Genomic DNA, 23,818 nt, shown 5'->3' with positions numbered 1-23,818 from the left:
TATCTAAAATTGGCTAGTTATGATGCAGGAGTAGTAGTCACAGGAAGGGAAAAGTTCTAGGCTGGGAGGGTGTGTATTCATATATTCTGATTTGAGGAAGCCATCTGAAGTGCTAATATGCCACCTTGCCTAGAGATGCCTTGTGGCCAGGGACCCCTGAATCCTGAATACTTCAGAGACTCAGGTTGAGGGTCATATTTTCCATTTCTGTAATAAAACACTGATTTGACTGGAGCATCTGGCTCTGCCACTTGTCAGCTGTGTGACTGTGGGCAAGTCACTTAACTTCTCTGTGCCTCAGTTCCCTCCTCTGTAAAATCATGGCTCAGTGGAAAGAGCACAGGCTTGGGAGTCAGAGCTCATGGGTTTGAATTCCTGCTCTGCCATTTGTCAGCTGTGTGACTGTGGGCAAGTCACTGAACTTCTCTGTGCCTCAGTTACCTCATCTGGAAAATGGGGATTAAGACTGTGAGCCTCACGTGGGACAACCTGGTTACCCTGTATCTCCCCAGCACTTAGAACAGTGCTCTGCACATAGTAAGCACTTAACAAATATCAACATTATTATTATTATTATTAAAAAGGGGATTAAGACTGTGAGCCTCACATGGGACAACCTAATTACCCTGTATCTACCCCAGTGCTTAGAAGAGTGCTCTGCACATAGTAAGCGCTTAACAAATACCAACATTATTATTATTATTATCCTTCCTTTAGGACCTAAGCTGCTGTCATTGGCCGGTTCCACTGACAGAGGGACCAAAGATTCTGATGGCACACACAGAAACTCTGCCAACTGCCACTGACAGCTTGCCAAGAGGCCACGGTGCCGAGTTCCATTAGATGCTGGTTGTGTCTGGCCAAGGTTAAGTGTGGCCCCTGGGGCCTGGCCTATCGGAAAACTCCTCATGTGGTCCCAGGGTTGGGCGGAGGCTTTACCACCTCTCCCCAGTCCTGCCCCATTCAACTCCCTAGTTGGGGAGTGGGAGAAATAAGGCAGGGCTGAGGGAGAGTGTTCATGGAGGAGGGAGCAGTGAGCTTCTCTACCAATCAGTCGATCAGTGGTATTTGTTGAGTGCTTACTGTGGGCTGAGCAATATACTAGGAGCTCCAGGGAGAATAATAATAATTATAGTATTTGTTAAGCGCTTACTATGTGCCAGGCACTGTACTAAGCTCTGGGGTAGAAACGGTGTCCAAAACGGTTTGGACACAATCCCTGTCCCATATGTGGCTCACAGTCTCAATCTCCATTTTACAGATGAGGTAACTGAGGCACAGAGAAGTCAAGTGATATTCCCAAGGTCGTACAGCAGACAAGTCACTTAACTTCTCAGTGCATTCAGTTCATGGGTCGTTCCGTGAGGCCCAGAGAAGTGAACTGACTTGCCCAACATCACACAGTAGACAAGTGGTAGAGCCAGGATTAGAATCCATAACCTTCTGACTCCCAGGCCCGTGCTCTATCCACTCACTGTGCCATGTTGTACGTAGCCAACATCCGGGATTAGAACGCTTAAGCTTCTGACTCCCAGATCCGTGCTCTATCCACTACACCAGGCTGTTTCTCTTAATCCATTAGAGTTGATAGCCATGCTCCTTGCCCACAAGGAATTTACAGTCTAGAGAAGGAGAGAGACAGTAAAAAGAATTACAGTTAAAGGAAGCGGCAGAGTATGAGGATATGTTCATAAATGTTGCGGGGGTGGGGGGAAGTAACAAGAATTTAAGAGGTCAGATCCAAGGGCGTAGGTGATCTGGAAGGGAGGGCATTCAGGAGAAATGAAGACTTTCTCAGGGAAGGCCTTTGGGAAGGGGTGGAATTTTAGTACTGTTCTTCCTTCCGCACACCACACCTGGTATAGGTAGAAGAGGGAGGTGAAGACAGTGATCTGGCGCTTTGTTCCTAGCACCAAACCAAGGGAAGCAACATGGCGTAGTGGATAGAGCACAGACCCGGGAGTCAGAAGGTCATGGGTTCTATTACCCCCTCCGTCACTTGTCTGCTGTATGACCCTGGGAGAGTCAGTTTACTTGTCTGTGCCTCAGTTCCCTCATCTGTAAAATGGGGATTGAGGCTGTGAACCCCATGTGGGACAGAGACTGTGTCCAACCCAATTTCCTTATGTCTACCCCAACTCTTAGAACAGTGACGGGCACATTGTTATCAATCAATATTATCTATTGAGCCCCTACTGGGTGCAGGGCACTGTACTAAGCATTTTAGTTTGTAAATGACTGTCTCCCCCTCTAGATTGTAACTTCATTGTGGACAGGGAATGTATCTGCCAACTCTTTTGCTTTGTACTCTCTCAAATGCTCAGTCTGGTGTTCTGTACTTCATAAGTGCTCAATAAATACCACTGATTTATGGTTTGATTAAACATGATCCCTGCCCTCACAGAGCTTTTAATCTAGCTGGGAAGATGGACACTAAAATCACCTGCAAAGCAGAAGAAGGGAAGGACCAAGGTCCTGTGATTGGCCCTTTAGCCACCTACTTATGTTTGGCTCCCATGATCCCTCCGTAAAGCCGAAATCCTTGGGTATGTCGAAATCAGACACCGCTATGATGACAAAATGCCCAGACAGACAAGAAAGACTTGCTCCATGCCCTCAGTGTCTTCCGCTGGCCTCTGACTTTTAAGCACACTAAACTCAAGACATGTCCAAGCCACGGTCATTCCGTGAGATGATGGATTTTTATCTTTTTTTTCACTCTCTTTTTCTCTCCACTGGCACTCTGCCTTGTTTTATTGTGTCTTCCTCCCCTCCATGTTTGGTAAACTGTGCTGGGTGGGAAGCAAAGGTCAGCTCAGGCTTGCATGCCTCAGAATGGCTAGGGATGATCTCAGTATCATGTGTGGGGAAGCGGGCTGAGATCATCTTGCCCGCTTCGTTACTGAATCATCACGATCATCATCAGTGGTAATTACTGAGCGCTTACTGTGCGCACAGCACTATACTGAGCGCTTGGGGGAGTACAATACAACGGTTGATAGACACATTGCCTGCCCACAAGGAACTTACGTTCTACTGAACGGTGAGAGTTGCCCACAACTTAATGATGATAATAATAATAATAACTGTGTTGCTTGTTCAACACTTTGCCAGGCACTGTACTAATCTGTAACAGAGAAGCAGCGCGGCTCAATGGAAAGAGCCCGGACTTGGGAGTAAGAGGTCATGGGTTCGAATCCCCGCTCTGCCACTTGTCAGCTGTGTGACTGTGGGCAAGTCACTTAACTTTTCTGGGCCTCAGTTACCTCATCTGTAAAATGGGGATTAGGACTGTGAGCCTCACGTGGGACAACCTGATTACCCTGTATCTACCCCAGTGCTTAGAACAGTGCTCTGCACATAGTAAGCGCTTAACAAATACCAACCTCATCATCATCATCAATCGCTGGGGTGGTTGCAAGCCAAACAGGTTGGACGAAGTCCCTTTCCCAAATGGGGCTCACAGTGTCAATCTTTACATTATAGAAGAGGCAACTGAGGCCCAGAGAAGTGAACTGACTTGCCCAACATCCCACAGTAGACAAGTGGTAGAGCCAGGATTAGAAACCATAACCTTCTGACTCCCAGGCCCGTGCTCTATCCACTCACTGTGCCATGCTGTACGTAGCCAAGTGCCTAGACATGCTGAGGGGAGGGTGGGTAGAGCGAAGATGTCTTGGGGGAGATGTGAAAGGGGTTGAGAGCCCTGGAAAGCCAGAGGCCGGACCAACTTTCTGTGTTTCCGCAGATGTGGGATGCAGAGAATGTTCATCCCTTCAAGGGTACGTCAGAGCACAAGCAATTGAGGCACACAGTGCCAGAAAGCAAGGGATATCTACCAGGGACTTTCCTGTGGACTGAGCCGAGGTGATGTTTCAGCACCCCCACCAAGTCTTTGCCTGGATAATACCGAGCATCTGTCTCCCAAGGTTCTCTGAATTGGCAAAGATGAGGCTTGGGGATTTGAAGAGCCCTACCCTTCAAACTCTTGCAATTCTGGGCGTGTCTGATGTGGAGTCTGCCCTGATGGTTGAGAAGCAGTGTGGCCAGTGGAAAGAGCCCAGGCCCGGGGGGCTTTGATTCCAGCATGATTCTACAAGTCTGCTGTGTGACCCTGGACGAGTCACTTGACTTCTCCGGGCCTCCTTTTCCTCCGCTGTAAAAGGGGGGCTTTAATACCTGTTCTCCCTCCTACTTGAGACTGTGAGCCTCATGTAGGACTTGGGCAATGTCCAAGCTCGATATGGGCAGGGAATGTGTCTATTATTGTATTGGACTCCAGTGTGCAGAGTAAGCGCTCAATAAATATGATTGAATGAACCTGATTATCCTGTATTTACCCCAGCACTTAGTACAGTGTTTGGCACCTAATAAGCACCTAATACCACCATTATCATTGTTAATGATGGTTATCCAATAAGAGCTGCCCTGGTCAAAAGGTAGATGATATGAGAAACATTCACTTGTCCTCATCCTGTAAGACTATTAAATATGCAATGGATGGTACCCAAATGCCAGGCAAAATGCATTTTCCTCCTGGATTTCTGCCAATATCATAATCTAATGAATACTGCTCTCTAGATTTTCATGTCTTACTCCCTTATTCTAGGAGTGAATCTGAAGGCCACCAACAGTACTCTTCAAAATTCTCCCTAACCCTCACCACTTCCTTACTCCTCCCCAACAGAAAAAGGACAAAAAAAAGAAAGTTTCTGTATGTGATTCTCTCTCTTTCAAACAATTTAACATCCTCCTTTACTTATCCTTCCTCCTCTAATAACCGTGATGTATTTGTTAAGCACTGGGGAAGACACGAGATGATCAGACAGACCTTATCCCATAAGGGACTCCCAAACTAAGTAGGAGGGAAACAGAGAAATTAGATGACTTGCAGGTCACACAACAGGCACGTGGCACAGCCGGGATTAGAACTCAGGTCCTCTGACTCCCAGGCCCATGCTCTTTCCACTAAGCCACACTGCTTCTCTAGACTGCAAGCCTTGACCGGGAATGAGTCTACCACCTCTGTTACATTGTACTTTCCCAAGCACTAAGTATGCGCTCTGTACACAGTAAACAGTCAGTAAATGCCACTGATTGATTATCTGAGTGGCTCCGTCAGAACAGTGCACCCAAGTCCTCTGCAACACGTTGCGTATGGTGTCATGTTATGGGGCAAGCCAGCACAGAGCAACTGTGTCACACAGAGCAATTTTGTCATACAGAAGTGATTTTTCCACTCACGGTTTCCAAATTCTGAAGTCAGTCCTAAGTATGGAAGAGTCTTAAAGAACCGGGTTTGCAGTTGCTGGGCCTTAGCTAGTCACCTACCTATTGCCTGTTCCTCCTCCCTTTGCATACTAGCCACAACCCTGCTTATCTCCCCTCTGTTTATCTCAGGTTGTCTACTACAGGCCTGGGAGACAACCACATAGCCAGGCAAGCCGGGGGAGCAGCAGCTGAGCTTGGCCCATGGCCTCAACCCCCTCACTGTGACCCCTTCTTTACCTCTTCCTCCCACGCTCTCCACCCCACCCTTCTCTCCTTCAGCCACCATCTGTTCCCTGTTCTTCTCTCCCTCTTCTCCCCTTCACTTCTTTATTTTTTTTTTAATGGAATTTGTTAAGTTCTTACTATATGCCAGGAACTGCTCTCAGCACAGGCTTGGAAGTCAGAAGGTCATGGGTCCTATTCCTGGCCCCGCCACTTTGCTGCGTGACCTTGCGCTAGTCACTTCTCTGTGCCTCAGGTACTTCATCTGTAAAATGGGGATTGAGACTGTGAGCCCCACATGGAACAGAGACTGTGTCCAACCCAATTTGTCTGTATCTTCCCCAGCCCGTAGTACAAAGCCTGGCACATAGTAAGCACTTAACAAATATCACAATTAGCATTATTATTAATATTGTTATTATTACAAGCTAGTCAGGTTGGACTAGACTGTGGACTTTAGACTCATCTCTAGACTGTACACATGTTGTGGGCATGGAATGGAATATTGTTATATTGTACTCTCCCAAGTGCTTAGTGCGGTGCAAAATCTAAATAAATAGATTTAATTGAATGAATGAATAATAATAATAGTAATGTTGGTATTTGTTAAGCGCTTACTATGTGCAGAGCACTGTTCTAAGCGCTGGGGGAGACACGGGGGAATCAGGTTGTCCCACATGGGGCTCACAATCTTAAGCCCCATTTTACAGATGAGGTAACTGAGGCCCAGAGAAGTGAAGTGACTTGCCCACAGTCACACAGCTGACCAGTGGCAGAGCTGGGATTCGAACTCATGACCTCTGACTCCAAAGCGCATGCTCTTTCCACTGAGCCACGCTGCTTCTCTACACAGTCCATGCCCCACATGGGGCTCACAGTCTTAATCCCCATTTTACAGATGAGGTAACTGAGGCACAGAGGAATGAAGTGAGTTGCTCAAAGTCCCATAGCAGATAAGTGGCGGAACCAGGATCAGAACCCAGGTCCTTCTGACTCCCAGGCCCGTGCTCTTTCTACTAGGCCATGCTGCTTTTCTTATCTGAACTCTTAAGACTTTTATGTCCTTGGAGTCAGATGTTCTGATTGTAATTTATAGACTTTTTTTGGGGGGGGTTCCTTATCTGTCAATCGAAAACTTCTTGAGGGCAAAGAAATTGATGGAGACATCTTGTAAATCATTTCATTCATCCCATTGTATTAATTGAGCACTTACCGTGTGCAGAGCACTGTACCAAGTGTTTGGGGGAGTATAGTGCAACAATAAACCGACACACTTCCCTGCTTACAGTCTGAAGTGGAATACGTGTGGAGAAGACAGACATCAATACAAATAAATAAATTATAGATGTGTACATAAGTGCTCTGGGGCTGGGAGGGGGGAAGAACAAAGGGAGCAAGTCAGGGCGATGCAGAAGGGAGTGGGAGAAGACGAAAGGGGAGCTTAGTTTGGGAAGCCTTCCTGGTGGAGATGTGCCTTCAATTAGGCTTTGAAACGGGAAGAGTAATTGTGGGATTTGAGGTGGGAGGGCGATCCAGGCCAGAGTCAGGAGGTGGGCTAGGAGATAGGTGAGATCGAGATACAGTGAGAAGGTTAACATTAGAGGAGGAAAGTGTGGAAGCTGGGTTGTAGAAGGAAATCAGCAAGGGGAGGTGGGGGGGGCAAGGTGGTGGAGCCTTAGTACAGTGTTCTGGTCACAGTAAGCACTCAATAAATACCACTGATTGACCGACTGATCGCTTCACTGTGCCCTCGATATGATTCCAAAGAGAAGATGTTCAGTAAATAGTGAGAGGAAGAGGGCAAGCCTTTCACCTTTTAAGAGCCTCTTAACTGGCTATTCAACAGAGTGTTCAAGTTGGATGAAAGCTTACGGGAGATTCACACTACAAGGTCCCTGTCCTCATTCTGACCCAGACATGGCCAGGGCAGCAGATCAGACGTTTATTCACTTTCCTCGGTTGATAGTCCCAGAAGTTATTAGAGAGCTTTAAGTACCTCCTGAGACTTCCTTGACCGACTCATTCGTAACTGCATCGTGGCTCCAATTTTCACGGTCTGAAATTGAACTCTGAGATCTGCAGGGGGAGGCAAGAGGCCTGGGATGGCTGCTGTGGTCTAATTCTCTGGCCTGACATCATGGAGAAAAAAAGCCCATCTTTCCTCTACTCCAAGTGCTGGAATGACTACTGAAGGAGGTCTGTGGTGGCAAAACATGTGACGAACTGAGGAAGAATGTTGTGGTTGTTTCTGGATTGTTAAATTTAGCCAGGGCTGCCTTCAGACTGTAGAACTTCAGGCTGTAAGCTCATCTCTAGACTGTAACCTCGCTGTGAGGAGGGAACGTGTCTACCAACTCTGTTATCTTCTACTCTACCCAGAGATTGGTACAGTGCTCTGCACAAAGTTAGCCCTCAATAAATACAATCGATAGATCAATTGATTTAGATGGTAAGGAAATGAGGCAATGGCCTCAAGAAAGCATTACGAAGAAGGCAGCTCTGGACGTTACAGACGTCAAAGCATCTGCCTTGTAAGGAAATGTAAAAACTTCAAAACACAGGGGTGAGGGGCAAGACTTGCCTCCCACAGAGAAATGCTGCAAGCTCCTTAAGGGCAGGTCTCTGAAGCGCTCAGTACAGCTCTCTGCTCATAGTAAGCGCTCAATAAATACCACTGAATGGTTGATTCAGGTATTTATTAAGCACTTACTATGTAAAGAGCACTATACTGAGAGCTGAGAGCTTGGGAGAGTACAGATTGCTTTATGATTGATCGGTTTATCAAACTACCAAGTGTAGTGTACTTTCCCAAGCACATAGCGCAGTGTTCTGCACAAATTAAGTACTCGGTAAATACCAGTGATTGATTCTTTATTTCAAACAAGCTTCCATCACGACAACATAGAGAAAGCTGGACTCACTCATTGTGACATCATGATGCGTGAAACTAGATTAATTCATTTATTCAATTGTATTTATTGAGCGTTCATTGTGTGCAAAGCACTGTACTAAGCACTTGGGAGATTACAATGCGACAACAGAGAGACACATTCCCTGCCCCTAAGGAGCTCACAATCTAGAGGGGGAGGCAGACATTAATATACATAAATCGATCAATTACAAATATATACATATGTGCTGTGGGAGGGAAGATGAATGAAAGGGAGGAAGTCAGAGCCATGCAGAAGGGAGTGGGAGAAGAGGAGAGGAGGGCTTAGGCAAGGAAGACTTCCTTGAGGAGATGTGCCTTCAGTAAGACTTTGATAGGAGAAGGGAGGGCATTCCAAGACAGAGGTAGGATGTGGGCGACAGGTCGGCGGTGAGACAGACCAGATCGAAGTACACTGAGAAGGTTAGATGCGGCGACAAATTGCTGGTCCCTTATTTAGCCGGTCATTTTTCCTGTTCGGTGTCTGTACTCCCCACTCCATTTAAATTGCGACTCCATGTGAGAGAAGGATTGGATCTGATTTAAAATCCGTGTATTCTTTTCAGCACTAGTTCAGTCCTGTACACATCATAAATGTTTACCAATGTTGTTGCCAGAGAAATGCGATATTGAAATATTTGCACTTGGCTTTTACAACTAATGGGATTGGTTTTCGTCATTTTTCCTGTCTTCAATACTCTCTTTAAAAAGTAAACAAAGTGTTTACAGTCATCAGTGCTGTTAGGCAGGGACTGTGTCTACAAATTCTGTTATACTTTATTCTCCCAAGCACTTAGTACAGTGGTCTGCACACTGTAAGCACTCAATAAATACAATTGATGGATTGTTGATTGAGGAGGTGACTGGATAGCCGTAGGATACCCAAATAACTATGGTATGGCATCCCAAAAGAAGCAAGGGGAACAGAAGAAATACAACCTCAGCTATTCAAGATCATCAGGTCAATTTCAGTTCCTGTCCCAATATGGGGCTCACAGCCTAAGGAAGAGGGAGACTAGGTACTGAATCCCCATTTTACAGATGAGGGAAGTGAGGCCCAGAGAAGCTAAGTGACTTGCCTGGTATGGTATGGCATCCCAAAAGAAGCAAGGGGAACAGAAGAAATACAACCTCAGCTATTCAAGATCATCAGGTCAATTTCAGTTCCTGTCCCAATATGGGGCTCACAGCCTAAGGAAGAGGGAGACTAGGTACTGAATCCCCATTTTACAGATGAGGGAAGTGAGGCCCAGAGAAGCTAAGTGACTTGCCCAAGGGCACACAGCAGGAAAATGGCAGAGAGATTATCACACGGATTCTCGGGCTCCCAGGCCAGGGCTCTTTCAACTAGGCCGAACAAGAAAAGAGCCGGTGAGGACCAAGCAACAAAAAGGGGAAAAAGGAAAAAGTCCTAGACACTGCAGGCAATCTCTGGACAAACTTCACTTGAGTGGGGATCACCATCTTGCTCACTCTGTTCACCTACACTCACATTTGCAGGAAAATTGCACTCCTGGCATCATCATTTGGAAATACTCACACAAGCTCCTTCCCTTCACACACTCATTCACTCTCTATTTCTCTCTCAATGATGATGAAGAGGAGACCAAAATATGTAAGTAAAAGCGTTTACATCCGTCTCTGGGGGAGTGAGTAACCACTGTGGTTTCCAGAGTGCCACAGACCCTCTGACCTCCGCTTGGAGAGGGAAGGTGTCGACCAAAACTAGTATTGTAGTCTCCCAAGATCCTAGTACCTTAAGAGCTCAGTAAATACAATTCCGTCCTTGATTAAGGTCAGTAACTTATTGATCGCTAATTTTAACCCACTAAAAGACAGAGTTTCTTTTATAAAGGCAATTTGTTGAAGGGTTTCTGAGCTTTATCCAACAGGCACCAGCCTGACTCTCCTCTTTTGCTAAGGCTTCTCAATACAGTGCCCCAGGACCACTTGGCTGAGTGGCATAAGAAGGATAAGAAAGAAGAAAAAAAAAATAAGCCCTCTCACCCCTCCGGCCCCCCCGCCCCCTCCCACCCCAAAGAAATGAAGCAGCAACCCTGAGCAGAGGACATTAGGACACTGTGATCTTTTCTACAAAACACTGGCCTTTCCAGTGGTAAAATATGAGTCCGTCTGGTTCCGGCTTCATGTTGAATAACACGGTGCCCTGATAATCCAGATTCAAAACCCCTGCCCCAAAACAATATGAAGGAGGCCCCTTGAACATAATCCTGTTTGGACATTAAATTGGCTAGAGACAGTAGTTATTCACCGGGTGCTTTGACATTTTCCAGGAGGAGGATCATTCTGGAGCCAGGCTGGTGGATTAAAAAGCCCTGCCAACCTCCAGGGAAAAGCCCTGGCGTAAAATTAATTTGTCAGTAGTTTTTATCTGAATCTCTCCTGTGACAGCCTGAGGAGGGAGTATAAAGAATGGAGACATCTTGTAAATTGGGCACCCACTGGGGATAATCAGCAGATGTTACTTATTGAATACTTACTAGATGTACTGGATTAAGCGCTTAGGAGAGTACAGTACAATAGAGTCGGTAGACACGAGCCCTGCCCTCAAGGAGTTTACAGTCTAGAGAGGAGTCGACAATCTAGTGATTAGAAATAACTTTGGAATGGTGCTTCAAATCCTGCTCTTCCATATCATGGTTGGGTAGGGGTGATCTTGGCAAATGAGAGCCAAAGCTTTGAAAGTGAGTTTTGCCTATGCGTGTGAGCATCTCTATGTTTTGGGGAGCGCTAGGGATTTATGTGGAATTGAACCATTCGAGGTTCCAGGTTATTTCTGTTGACTCAATCATCATATTCACGGAGCACTTACTTTGGGCAGGACACTGAACACCAAACATTTAGGAGAGTACAATAAAATAGAATTAGTAGGCACGATCCCCACCCGCAAGAAGTGTACAGTCTAGAGGGGTAGATGGACATTTAAATAAATTACAGATAGAATGGGAGAGTAAAAGGATATGCAGAGAAGCAGCGTGGCTCAGTGGAAAGAGCCCGGGCTTGGGAGTCAGAGGTCATGGGTTCTAATCCCGACTCTGCCCCTTGTCAGCTGTGTGACTGTGGGCAAGTCACTTCACTTCTCTGTGCCTCAGTTACCTCATCTGTAAAATGGGGATGAAGACTGTGAGCCTCATGTGGGACAACCTCATTCCCCTGTATCTACCCCAGCGCTTAGAACAGTGCTCTGCACGTAGTAAGCGCTTAACAAAAACCAACATTATTATTATTATATGTACTTAAGGGCTCTGGACCTGAATAACTATCACTGCTTAAAGGCTGCAGATCCAAGCATATAAGGTGCACAGAAAGAAGGGAGAGTAGGGGAAATGAGGACTTAGTCAGGGGAGGCCTCTTATTGAACCTTATCGTGTTCTTCTGCCGGTTCTGAAGGTCCCAGGCCAAAGAAAAACTGGAAACAACCTCTGAGCCAAGGAAACTCGAATGGACACATTTTTTCCAACCTCTCCAGAGGTGGGTAAAAAAACCCCACTTCCCTGCCTTGATGTAAGCATTTTCTAAAGAGACTGGAGAATCATACCCTGAGAGCCAAACAGATGCTCAAAATGGAAATAACTAGGCTAACTCAAGGAAAAAAAGCCCCCTCCTACGGATATTTATATTCTGGGTAAATACACATATTCACAAGATTAACGTCACGTTTATAGTGAGAATTCAAAAACACATATGGCAGGAAGTTTGTATTCTCCCAAGTGCTTTATACTCTCCTAAGTGCTTAGTATAGTGCTTTGCGCACAGTAAGTGCTCAATAAATACTATAATATTTAATAATTTACAGTGATTCCCCAACAGCGTTATTTAATAATAAATTAATAAATAAAACTTAATAAGAAGTTTAAAAATTTGAAATCATTTTCCAAGGCACATCCGTGTAAGCACCTTTGATTAGCGCGAAGTAAGTGTTGGAAAGAGTAGACTAGAAGCAGGGTGAGTGTGTGTGTATATGTGTGGCGAGGGTGGTGGTGGGGATCTAGGATTTGGGGGAGGGCATTTGGCGTACTAATTTTGGCACTGACTCACAAACAACTTCATTCCTCTGTGCACCCCCATCCCTCTATCTTTAATCAATAAAACAATCAACCAATAGTATTTACTGAGTGCTTACTGTGTGCAGAGCCTCTCCTATGAATCAATGCCTTATCGTGGCAGTTTGCACACACTGACGAAGCTCAGAACTATGCCATTTAGGTTTATCCATAAGCCGAAGCGGCAGACAAAGTTGATTCATCTGTGCTGGGCAGCAGCGGCATGGGAAAGGGTCAAAGGCGGATGATCAAGTTAACGTAACCGGTCAAAGACAACAGCAGAGACTCAAACTTTTACTGAATGGAAGAAGGCAATGATAAACCACCACCGCATATTTACCAAGAACACCCTACGGATACACGTACCAGAACGACTTTATGACAGAAGATGGGACGTTGGGAAGAGGGTGTGTCCATGGATTCGCTATGGGTCGGGAATTACTCCATGGTATTTGAAGAAGTGTGCAGAGCACCGTACTAAGCACTTCTTAACTTCTCTGTGCCTCAGTTACCCCATCTGTAAAATGGGGATTAAGACTGTGAGCCCGTGTGATCACCTTGTATCCTCCCCAGCGCTTAGAACAGTACCTTGCACAAATGCCATCATTAATATTTATTATTCTTGGGTTGATCGATACATTCCTTCTCCACAGTGATCTTATAGTCTAGAAAGGGAGACAATAATAATAAGTGGATTTTGGATGTGAACATAAATGCTGTGGAGCTGAAGGTGGGGTGAATCCCAAATGCTCACAGGTCACAGATCCAATTGCATATATAACGTGAGAGAGAGAGGGAGCCGGGGAAAAGAGGGTTTACTGGGGAAGACCACTTGGAGGTGATATGACTTTAAAAGGCAGATGTGACCCCAGTAAGGCAAACCTAAAGAAGTCTAAAGCTCTCTCAGAGCACAGCTTATATCTGCTTCAAACTGGGGGAAATTTATAGGTTTCCTTACAGGCTGCCACATGCGGCACATTGAGATCAGTTGAGAAAGGAGTAGAATCTTTAGTTCATTCATTCATTCAGTAGTATTTATTGAGCGTGCAGAGCACTGTACTAAGCGCTTGGGCCACTGATGACCGAATCTTTGCCCATTTTGTATGAGCTTCCCTGCTCCCTGGTCTGCTACTTCAAAGACAGGGCTTACCCATCAAGGGTGGGGCTTCGGCCCCAAAAATGAGTAACGGCACCGGGGGGAAAGGGTGATCTGCACTCAATCCTTCCTCCCCACTGTGAACTAAGCTCACCTCCCTATGCAAGGAAGACAGTAAGGTAGGCTATGCCGTAGTAGTAGTAATAATGATTCAATCACATTTATTGAGCGCTTACCGTGTGCAGAGCACTGTACTAAGCACTTGGAAAGTACAATTTGGCAACAGGTAATGATATAATGATATTTAATGAGAGTTTTTCCCTCAGCCTCATAGGATGTTGCATGGACAGTAAGTTCCTGTTTATTTTGGATGTAAGGAACCTTAACTTACAACTGTATAATTAACTCAGTTCTGCCATGATGCAGGTTTCTGACACGCCTTTTCGCTAAAACGCTTTTGGGGAATCAGTCTTGGCCATTTGTTGTACTGAACTCTCCCAAGCACTTACTATGGTGCTCTGCATATAGTAAGCACTCAATAAACACCACTGATTCATTGATTCCTCCAACTTCATTATATTGTAAGCTCCCAAGGGCTTAGAGCAGTTCTCTGCACGCGGTACATGCTAAATTAATACCACTGATTGATTCACTGATTACTGTTGAGGCTCAGTGGCACTTAGAACCTATTAGCTAATGCTCGATATGGGCAGGGAGTGTGCCTGCTAATTCTGTTGCATTATCTTCATTTGATCATATTTATTGAGTGCTTACCGTGTGTAGAACGCTGTACTAAGTGCTTGGGGGAGTACAATCCAACAATAAACAGATACATTCCCACAAAGAGCTCCCAAGAGCTTAGTATGGGGCTCTGCACATAGTAAGCGCTCAGTAAATACAATTGATCGATTAATCCAGCCTTAAGAATTGGTATTCAAAATTCCAGACCCACATTTCTTCACCCAGAAGGCAGTCACTTTATTGAAACTGGCATTCTCTTAGTCACCTGGTAGAACAAATTCCTCGGTGTGCAGGTGGTGATTTGCCAGGATGTTTGAAGCATCATGTGGAGTACCACCTCAGAGTCGGAAGGACCAGGGTTCTAATCCCTGTTCTGCAGTTTAATCAACCACTAGTTATATTTATTGAACACTTACTGTATGCAGGGGTCTGTACTAAGTTCTTGGAAGAGTACAATATAAGAGAGCTTAGAGTCAGCACGGTCAAGGGGATAGAGCACAGTCCCGGGAGCCAGAAGGTCATGGGTTCTAATCCCAGCTCTGCCCCATGTCTGCTCTGTGATCTTGGGCAAGGCACTACACTTCTCTGGACCTCAGTTACCTCATCTGTAAAATGAGTATTGAGACCGTGAGCCCCATTGGCAGAGGGACTGTGTCCTACCTGATTGACTTGTATCCACCCCAGAGCCCGGCACATAGTAAGCACTTAACAAATACCACAGCTCTTCTTCTTCTTCTTATTACCTTGCCTTTTGAGGGATCTTGGGCAAGTCACCTACTCCTCTAGGCCTCAGGTCCCTCAACTGTAAAATGGGGATTCAAACCTGTTAGCCCTCCTACTTAGACTGTGAGCCCCACGCAAAATGGGGATTGTGTTCAACTGGATTAGCTTCTGTTTCCCCCTTAGCGCAGTGCTTGACATATAAAAGTACTTAACAAATACCACACATCTCTATCTGGATCTACTGAGCTGCGTCACATAGCTACTAGGGGGTCATCTGAGTCCACGGCTAACTCTGCTCAGGATAAAACCAATAGTACTTTAAATAAATAAATAAATATACTTTGCCCCTCCTTCCTCACCTAGCTTCTCTCCTACAACCCAGCCGGCACACTTCCCTCCTCTGGTGCTAACCTCAGTGTGCTTCAATCCGACCCCTGACCCATGTCTGCCTCTGGCCTGGAACACCCTCCCTCCTCAAATGCCACGGACAATTGCTCTCCTCCACTTCAAAAGGCACATCTCCTCCCAAAGACCTTTCCAGACTGAGCCTCACTTTTCCTCATCTCCCACACCCTTCTGACCAGCTCTGACTTGTTCCCTTTGCCCTTCCCTCCCTTCCCAGCCCTACAGCACTAATGTATATATCAGTAATTTTATGTATTTGTGCTGATGTCTGTCTCCCCCCTCTTCCTGCCACCCCCCATACTGTGAGCTCATTGCGGGCAGGGAACGTTGCTATTTATTGTTGTATTGAATATTCCTAAGTGCTTAGGACAGTGCTCTGCACACAATAAGTATTTAATAAATGCGACCGAATGAATGAGTGTATATATGTGTATCCTGAACCCATGCAATTCTCAGTAGCTCAACCATGACCAATTGCCCTTTCACTCACACTATAAATTTAATGTTGGTATTTGTTAAGCACTTACTATGTGCAGAGCACCGTTCTAATCGCTGGGGGAGATACAGGGTAATCAGATTGCCCCACGTGAGGCTCACAGTCTTCATCCCCATTTTACAGATGAGGGACCTGAGGCACCGAGAAGTGAAGTGACTGGCTCAAAGTCACACAGGTGACAAGCGGCAGAGCCGGGGTTTGAACCCATGACCTCTGACTCCCAAGCCCAGGCTCTTTCCACTGAGCCACGCTGCTAGGAATGAACAAACATGATGTATTATGCGGACAAGGATTTTTGGCCAGGAGAACACATCCTTGGGTGTATCTCCTTAGTGACCCAGGAGTTAGCCAGTTTAACAACCAGTGCCCAGAAGGTTAGGTGCTTTGAGTTGCTTCCTTCCCTCTGCTGTGGCAGGACTTCCTGGACTTTGGGTACTACCACGAGTCTCTCCAGGACAATATCTGGTTAGCGGGAGAGCAGGAGAACGACCGTAGGCTGGACAAGACTGAGATGCTCTTGGCCGATCAGGAGGGTGTGTTGGCATCAGCAGAAGTAGGGTGGGCTCCGACGCTGGATCAGTGCTCCATTAGTTTCAAAGGTTGGTTGCTCCATGAGGATGGACGTGAGAATTTTCCACCGGAAAACCCCTCTTTTAACTGACACTATCTCCCGTGCAAAACAGGTTGCTGACCCCTCCCCTCTAGGAGAGGATTTACTCAGCTGCAGGGGGCTGCTCTTCGTGGAGAGGATGCCTGCTCACCCGGGGAGCATTCCCTTGGGTGGAAAGAGGGGACTAGGTGGGAAATCTTATAAGAGTTTTCCTCTAGACTGTAAGTTTGTTATAGGCAGGGAATGTATTTATTGTACTGTACTCTCCCCAGTGCTTAGTACAGTGCTCTGCACATATTAAGCACTCAATAAATTTGATTGCCTGACTGCTCCATATTCCCTGGAAAACCTAGACTGCGGGCTTCTCTCAGGGCTCTCCCACCCCCTTGCCTCCCTGAAGGCTGTATCCAAGGCTGCCGCAACTGGAGATTGGTGATAATCAATGCTGACGGACCAGAAAACACCAGCGGGGACGTCAGTGGGAAGGTGGCTGAGCCACCGCAGAGTTAGGAAACTGGTGAACTGGTTTTGCAGGCCTTATGCCACTGATTTGTTCATTCAATCGAATTTAGTGAGCGCTTACTGTGTGCAAAGCACTTTACTAAGCACTTGGGAGAGTATAACATAGCAACAAACAGACCCATCCCCTACCCAGAGTGAGCTCACAGTCTAAGACTTGGGTGCCAACAAGAACCGTTAGGGTTTCCCGGTAAATTCATATCACATTCAATAGAGCCAAGCTCTGTTCTGGGAGCTGAGGAGAGAGAAATCAAGCTCAAGCAGTTTACAGTTTACTGTGGGAGGGGCGGGAGGAGATGATGACCCAAATGAACAAACCAGTAGGACAAACAATTTAGAGAACATTTTGTTCTCAGGAGCTTTTTTTGCTTGACACTGAAATGCGGTGGATCAGAAGAGGTAAGCAGAGATCACTTCTCCCAGACATGCACAACTGTAAACAACATGCGCAACTGAGAGACCACGAACCTGGGATACAGAGGACCTGAGTTCTAATCCCAGCTCTGTCACTTGTCAGTTGTGTGGCCTTGGGCAAGTCACTTTATTTCCTTGTGCCTGTTACCTCATCTGTAAAATGGGGATTAAGTCTGTGACTCCTATGTGAGACAGGAGCTGTGTCCAGCCCAGTTATCTCATATCTACCTCAGAGTTTAGTATGAAGTCTGGTTCATAGTAAGTGCTTAACCAATACCCCTAAAACAAAACAAAACAACAAAAATGTGTTTTGCATTCTTTGCAGGAAGCCAAATGCAGGGTCCCTTTTCGTCGGGATCGCTCCTAGATGAGAGGCTAATGATTCCCCTTTGGATCCTAGATGGAATCAAAGCCAGTGGATGCTATGTTGGTTTGAGAGAGAAAGGGTAGAGAGAGACACACATACAGAAAGAGAGAAAATGTGTGTATGTCTGTGTACGTGTGCTTGCTTTAAGCTACTTCACTAGGGGCTCAACATAGGAATCTGGCATAAACAACTGAAAAGCAATGTTTTCTGCTCCAAACCCTCATTTCCTTCAGGAGAAATCTTTTCTCCAAATAGATATCTGGTCCCACCTTTCTGAGCTTCCACAGGACTAAGTTTAGACCCGTCCTTTGTGTCGGCAGCTTCTGCCTCTACAGTAGTGACTTCTCATAGGTTCTTCCCTGTTCCTCTGGCTCCTTCCCTTCATCCTGACTCCACTGAACAGCACGGGCCTTGGTGTAGAGGGAGTCTGGGATGCCTTCCCTTGACTATGTTGTGAAACAGAGAAGTTTTTTTTCCTTGACTCAAGTGTGTAGAACTCTCTGCTATGTCCTCTTCTTGCTTGCACGGTTTGTAAATCATTGTCATTTACATTAGTAAATTAATAAACTCTTCAAAATTAACTCCATTAAATGAGTAAACACCTTGGGTGCCTTCCTACTCTTGTGATCTCCCAATAATAATGATGGTATTTGTTAAGCCTTTTCATACAACACACTGTATTGGGTTAGATACAGGATAATCAGGCAGGTAGGATGCTTTCCTCTCTGTCCCCCTCTCCTCCCTGCTAGACTGTGGACAGGGACCATGTCTATTGATTGTTATATTGAACTCTCCCAAGTGCTTAGTGTAGTGTTCTGCACACAGTAATCTCTCAATAAATATGACTGAATGAATGAATGATTGAATATGGATTCACAATCTAAGTAGGAGGCGGAACAGGTATTTAATTCCCATTTTAGAGATGAGGGAATGGAGGATCAGAGAAGTTAAGTGACTTGCCCAAGGTCACGCATCAAGAAAGGAGCAGAGCTGAGACTAGAACCCAGGTCCTCTGTGTCCCAGGACTGCGCTCTTTCCACTAGGTCAAGCTCCCAGTATTTGGCATGAGGTAGGAACTCAATAAACACCACGGATTGATTGAGAAGCCCAAATTTGCTAGTTTTGTCAGCATCTCTTCCAGCAGGACAGTCACTCTATGTCAAACTCTCACAGACTAAACCTACTATATTCCAGTGAGCGTGGCTCAGTGGAAAAGAGCCCGGGCTTTGGAGTCAGAGGTCACGAGTTCGAATTCCGGCTAGGCCACTTGTCAGCTGTGTGACTGTGGGCAAGTCACTTCACTTCTTGGTGCCTCAGTTCCCTCATCTGTAAATTGGGGATGAAGACTGTGAGCTCCACGTGGGACAACTTGATTCCCGTGTCTACCCCAGCACTTAGAACAGTGCTCGGCACATAGTAAGCGCTTAACAAATACCAACATTATTAACAGTGCTTGGCACATAGTAAGCACTTAACAAATACCATCTTTATGATTAAAAACAGGTCAGAGACAGAAAATGGTTCCCTCTTCCTTGGAAAACTGCTATAGCTAACCCAGAGTGGATCATCCATGGTTTTTTTTTTTTCTAATAAATATTTCTTATTTTCCAAACCTTTAGAGGTTTGCCTCTCGGGGGAAGTGGTCATCAAAATCTTCAGTCCATCAGTAGTATGTATTGAGTACCTACTATGTACAGAATACTGTACTAAGCTCTAGTGAGCGCACTTTGGGGTTAGTAATCAGTCAATCAACTGCATTTATTGAATGGTTACTGTGTGCGGAGCACCGTAATAAGCACTTGGGAGAGTACAATATAACAGAGATGGTAGACACTTTCCCTGCTTGCAAGCCTAGAGGGGGAGAAAGACATTAAAATCAATTATGGATATGAATATTAGTGCTGTGATGCTGAGGGTGGGGGAAGAAAAGGCAAATCGAAAATGCGAGGGTGACATAGAAGGCAGAGAGAGTAGTGGAAGTGAGGGTTTATTTCGGGGAGACTTTCTGGAGATGTGATTTTAAGAAGGCTTTGAAGGTGGGGAGAGTGGTGGTCTGTCAGATATGATGGGGGAGGGTCCTTGCTCCCAAGGAATTTACAATCTAGCTGGGGAGACAGATACCAAAATAAATCATAGGTAAGAAGGAAAAAAGGGATACATACAGAGAGAAGCAGCATGGCTTAGTGGAAAGAACATGAGCTTGAGAGTCAGAGGTCATGGGTTCTAATTCTAACTCTACCACTTTGGGCAAGTCACTTAACTTCTCTCTGCCTCAGTTACCTCATGTGCAAAATGGGGATTAATAATACTGTTGGTATTTGTTAAGCGCTTACTATGTGCAGAGCACTGTTCTAAGCGCTGGGGTAGATACAGGGTGATCAGGTTGTCCCACGTGAGGCTCACAGTTAATCCCCATTTTACAGATGAGGTCACTGAGGCACAGACAAGTGTAGTGATTTGCCCACAGTCACACAGCTGACAAGTGGCAGAGTCGGGATTCAAACCCATGACCTCTGACTCCCAAGCCCGGACTCTTTTCACTGAGCCACGCTGCTTCTCTAAGACCGTGGATTGGGGATTAAGACTGGGGATTAAGACTGTGACCCCCCCCCCGACGTGGGACAACCTGATTATCTTGTATCTACCCCAGTGCTTAGAACAGTGCTTGGCACATAGTAAGTGCTTATCAACTACCATTATTATTATTATTGTGAGTCAATCCTTCAGTAACAAAAATGCTTAGGGTGGTTGCGAGCGTTCTAGTATCAATTAATCAAAGGTATTTATTTAGTACTAGTGTGTAGGCACAGAGAGGTTAAGTGATTTGCTCAAGGACACAGAGCAGGCAAGGGGCAGAGCCAGGTTTATAGTCTGAGTCTACAGATTCCCAGGCCCGTGCTCTTTCCACCTACCTGTTCTGTTTCCCTCCTACACCTCAGTTCATGTGCATTATTAAATTTGACAAGCATACGTCAGGTTTAAGTGTTTTTGAAACCACCTCGCAGCATCCTATCTCTGAGCTAGGCACTAGCAAATCTTCATGGATCTTGGGCAAATGAAATGCTGTCACCACTTTCCAAATTACAAGGAAGGATGGATGGTTTCTGCTGGATCTGGCACTTTCATTCCAAAGGGTAAATAACCCTTCCTAATTCCAAGCCAGTTCTTTCCCATGAGAAGAAACGTCTCAGGTGGATGCTTGATTTCAAATGCACTTGATAGCAGTTCTAACATCTTCAGACACTCTCCCTGTGTGCGTACGCGACTGATCTTTTCTGATCATTACAGTGCCAGGGCTGCGGAGGCCCAGAGACGTTATCGGCATTAACTTGTTTTTCTCTAAATTCAGTTCTTTACACTGGAAACTCTTAGGTTTCCCACCACTGTGTTATAAAAACAGTAATGACAAATGGCACTGGATAAAGTCAAGTTGAACACCCAGAAGAAATTAAGCAGGGGGAGATAGATGAAGCTACTGGCACTGTTAAACAAAGCTTGTGTTGTTCCTCTGTTTTTGATTTATGCTGTAAATTGCTGCTGGTCGATACTCATCTATCCGTCACCCTTGTAGCAGGAACGATAGTTTTGCAAAAGATACAATCAGTGCTTTCTCCTCTGAGTTTGAAAAAGAAATCCAAGTTCATTATGTTAGACCACTGGGTGGAGCTTTCTATTAGGGGTAATATTAAAAAACCAAGAGGCCGAAGACCTGTGGGTCGTTTCAAATCCTCACCAGTCTGCACAGTGGCCCTCCTAGTACTGGTTTCTGCAACTTTCTGCCTCTCCTCTACTCACACCTGTTCGTTTCCACTCTCCCTCCCCATACCGTTTCCCCATTCTCTTGTGGATTTTGCATCTGTTGCCTCTTCTCATCGTCCACTTCCCCCATCTCTGCATTTCTCTCTGTTCATCTTCTTTCCTCTCCCCTTCTCCCAGGTATTTTCCATTGCCTGGAAACCATCTTGCTATTGGCTCCATTTCTTCCCTTTGTCCTGGTTTGCTCCTGGTTTATTTTTGCCTCTCGTCAGCTATTGCTCTTTTCCTCCTTTCTGTATTTCTCTATTCTGTTCCACGGTCTCCCTCCTGTCTTCCCCCTTTCCCGTGCTGATCTTTGTCTTTTTTCTGTATCTCTCATTGCACCCCCATCCCCCCTAACTGAGTCCCTGAAGAGAATCCCTTTTTTTATATTTAAGCACTTCCCGTATGCCAGGCCCTAAACTAAGCGCTGGGCTAAAAACAAGATAATCAGGTTGGACACAGTCCTTGTTCCACATAGGGGTCACAGCCTTAATCATTTAAAAGATGAGGCCACTGAGGCACGAAGAAGTTAATAATAATAATAATAATGATAATACTTGTCACATTTCTTAAGGACTTACTAGGTGTCAGGCACTGAACTAAGCACTGCGGTAGATAAAAGATAATCTAGTTGGACACACTCCCTGTCCCACATGGGGTTCACAGTCTTAATCCCCAATTTACAGATGAGGTAACTGAGGCACAAAGAAGTTGTGACTTGCCCAAGGTTACGCGGCGGACGAGTGACGGAGCCGGGAATTCCAGAACTGGACAGGACGCCGGGGGGTCCGGCCAAGATGCCACATGAGGGGAAAGAACCCCTTCCAAGCCTCTGCATCCCGAGCCCGGGCCCAGTCTGATTGAGGGGGTGTCCATGTGGCCCAGGGATACATCTAGCCCAGGCCACTCTCCTCACTCCCTCTTGAAGCAGAGTGGGATATAACAGCTCAGTGCCTGAGGTTATCTAATAATAATAATAATAATAATGTTGGTATTTGTTAAGTGCTTACTATGTGCAGAGCACTGTTCTAAGCGCTGGAATAGATACAGGGTAATCAAGTTGTCCCACATGAGGCTCACAGTTAATCCCCATTTTACAGATGAGGGAACTGAGGCCCAGAGAAGTGAAGTGACTTGCCCACAGTCACACAGCTGACAAGTGGCAGAGCAGGGATTCAAACTCATGACCTCTGACTCCCAAGCCCGTGCTCTTTCCACCGAGCCACGCTGCTTCCCTGACATTTCTATCCTGACATGCGGGAAGAGCAGGCAGGGAATACACTGACTCTCCCATTCTCCACCCTCAACCTGTTCCCAGCTTTAACAGAAAGAGGTTTAAAGCCAGTACCATGTGGGGCTGCTTCTCTTCATCCCCTCACCCCCACGCTCGATAAAACGCACTAGAGTGAACCAGTGAACTAAAAACTAAATCGTGTCCTCTCCATCTATTCACTCTCTCAGAAAGTTTTTCTTAAAGTGCTATTTTGCTGAACGAAAGTAACTTGACAGAACGTGGTCCTTTAGGCCACTGGGAAGAGGGTTGGGGGAAAGCGGGCAGTCCAAGAAGGAATGATCCCGGCTGAAGCTCCACGCCCCTCTCCAAAGGAGAAAGCCGGAGTGTTTTTAGGGCAGCGACTCCTGCTTACACTCCCCTTGCTCTCTGGAACTACTCCTAGTGTGAAAGGAAGGCAGATGCTTTTGAATAGTGAGAGTTTTTTCTACCACTCTAAAAGGAAAAGAGGAAAGAAGAGGGAGAGAAAGAGACAGAGAGTAAGTCACATACCTTCCTAGGAACCAGTCCCACACGGCTCAGGTCGGGAACATATAAAAGTTTTCAACAGCTCTCCCCCGACCTTGCTTTGATTCCAACTTCCGCTTCGAAGTGGCAGTCCGAATCCAAGGATCGGCTCATCTTTCTATTGATGGTGATGTAATCAGCTCCTAGCTATATTTCTCTAACTCTACTCCACCCACTGACCTCTAATCCTGTTCAAGAACAAAAACTGGCACCAGTTCAATTTGAAGCCACTGATACTGATTCAAGAAGTCAGAGTGATCCGTGCTTTGTGAGTCACCCGGGGAATAGAACATCCAGAAGGGCGCATTCGATTCAGGTGCAAAAAGAGAATTCTTTTAATTTGCTTCCATACACACTTCTTTGCA

General features: G+C 45.8%; 2 protein-coding genes across 2 annotated transcripts in view; both read right to left on the bottom strand.

The window, feature by feature from the left end:
- Nucleotides 1-23,504, bottom strand: part of BDKRB2 (bradykinin receptor B2) — a 40,054-nt gene extending 16,550 nt beyond the window's left edge. The window contains exon 1 of the mRNA XM_001511921.5: nucleotides 23,439-23,504. The gene's annotated coding sequence lies outside the window, so the exon portion shown is untranslated. The remainder of the gene's footprint in view (nucleotides 1-23,438) is intronic.
- BDKRB1 (bradykinin receptor B1) overlaps nucleotides 1-23,544 on the bottom strand; it is a 60,863-nt gene extending 37,319 nt beyond the window's left edge. The window contains exon 1 of the mRNA XM_007669361.4: nucleotides 23,439-23,544. The gene's annotated coding sequence lies outside the window, so the exon portion shown is untranslated. The remainder of the gene's footprint in view (nucleotides 1-23,438) is intronic.
- Between the last annotated feature and the right edge of the window lie 274 nt (nucleotides 23,545-23,818).

The sequence above is a fragment of the Ornithorhynchus anatinus genome, chromosome 1, assembly GCF_004115215.2.
Source record: "Ornithorhynchus anatinus isolate Pmale09 chromosome 1, mOrnAna1.pri.v4, whole genome shotgun sequence".
NCBI lineage: Eukaryota > Metazoa > Chordata > Mammalia > Monotremata > Ornithorhynchidae > Ornithorhynchus > Ornithorhynchus anatinus.
Note: the sequence above shows the minus strand (reverse complement) of the source record. Positions and strands in the feature narration are given on the sequence as shown.